Source organism: Perognathus longimembris, chromosome 26 (genome assembly GCF_023159225.1).
Source record: "Perognathus longimembris pacificus isolate PPM17 chromosome 26, ASM2315922v1, whole genome shotgun sequence".
In the NCBI taxonomy this organism is placed as follows: domain Eukaryota; kingdom Metazoa; phylum Chordata; class Mammalia; order Rodentia; family Heteromyidae; genus Perognathus; species Perognathus longimembris.
The window spans coordinates 5,728,031-5,729,763 of NC_063186.1; the positions used below are offsets into that span (position 1 = coordinate 5,728,031).

At 58.1% G+C, this 1,733-nt stretch overlaps 1 pseudogene; it reads left to right on the plus strand.

The window, feature by feature from the left end:
* Positions 1-1,223: 1,223 nt before the first annotated feature.
* Positions 1,224-1,733, plus strand: part of LOC125342325 — an 8,041-nt pseudogene continuing 7,531 nt past the window's right edge.

Below are 1,733 nucleotides of genomic sequence, written 5' to 3' on the forward strand. Positions count from 1 at the left end.
AGACCTGTCTTCAAGCCTGGGTCGGCTGCGGGTAAGACTGAGTCTCATCTTTGGCTAGCTCTAGAACTCCCGGACCATACACCCTACAGTGTCAGCACCCCCTGGAGGCTAGGCTTGCTTTCCAGATCCAGATGAAGCACCCCCTCCTCTCCCTGCCCGCCCCCCCCCCCCCCCCCGCCAGCAAAAGTGCATTCCTTCTAAAGGTCTTCAGAAATCCAACTTAGGTTCGTGGAGATGAGCCCGATAGCCAGGCATCTGGCCCAACACACTGACCATGCTTGGGAGTCCAGAGATGACTTGTGAGTGGCTCCATGTCCCCCCCCCCCCTTTTGTCTGTATCCCTCCCCTCCCCAACACCAAGTTCCACTGGTGTTTATGTGTTCCCTGTGGCTTGGCTGCTGTGGCAGGCCTTGAAGGCAGAAGTGACCACCTAGTTCCAGCCACTGCTCAAGACAAACAGGGTCCTGACTGCCGGCCAGACCTGGCCGAGGGCTCCCCACTTCCTACCAACACCTGGATGGCCCAGGCAGGGTTTGCGGGGGGGGGGTGGGGGGCGCCTCTCTTGAGTAGAGGTGAGCTAAGGCCCAGGAGATCCCGGTCTCAGGGAGAAAACCTGAAGTCCTATAGAGTCTTGAACTCCCCATCTTGACATCCATCTGGGGAAAATGGTGTCCAGTCTAAAGGGGGAGGGGCTGGCCCCGTCCTGGGGATAAATTGGAGTTGAGGGGAAGTGGGGGGGGGGGGCGGGAGGAGCCTGGTCTGGGAACATCAGATCTTAGATGAAGTCCTATGAGTCTGACGGGGAAATGGGTGTCTGTCTGTCCTGCTGAGGTCTCCTTTCCCCTGTCAAGGCCTCATTCGGGGGGGGGGCGGGAGGGGGGAAAGAAGGTGTCCTTCATGCCCGACAGCAGTTCCTATCACCTTCCCACCCCTGGGTGAGCCTTCTCCGACGTCCTCATTGAAGTGGGGAACTCTTCAAAATGACCCCTTCTCTCTGGGGCTACCAGTGGCTCCCGTAATCACTACCGGGCCACAATCGCTCTCTTTACGCCCCACCCCCACCCCCCCAACCCCCACCCCCGGATGGCTATAGGGCCACGGAGGAAAGAGTTTTAGATGCTGGATCCGTGGGAAGGGAAAAGTAGGGAACGTGTCGTTTCTTACAAAAGACCCAGGGCTGCCTTACGCAGGCTTCAACAATGCCCATGGTGGCTGGGGTGGGCATGGCGTCAGGGCAGTCCTTAATGGCAGGCCAAGGGGGTCGTGCCTTGGTGGTGGAATCCTGGTGGCTCACGCCTGTCATCCTAGCGACCCCCGGGAGGAGGCGGAGATCTAAGGATCCCGGTTCAAAGGCAGCCTGGACAGGAAAGTCTGCGTGACTCTTATCTCCCATGAACCACCCAGAAGACCAGAAGTGGAGCTGCGGCTCAAGTGGTTGAGTGCTAGCTAGCCTCGGGCCAAAAGCAGCTCAGGGACAGCACCCAGGGGTCCTGAGTTCAAGCCCCACCTGGTGTGAATCCTCAGTGGAAAACCACAGGAAGCCACAGACCGCTTCCTTTTCCCTTTTTTTTTTTTTTTTCTTTTTTCTTTTCCCCCACCTCCTGGCTCAGTCCCTACACAGACAACTGTGCAACCACCAGTCTTTTTTTTTTTGGTCCATCTGTCCATCCACCCGTGTCGGCAGTCACATGACGGTCTCCCACTCTTCCGGCAGCAGCGGGGGTGACTGCGTG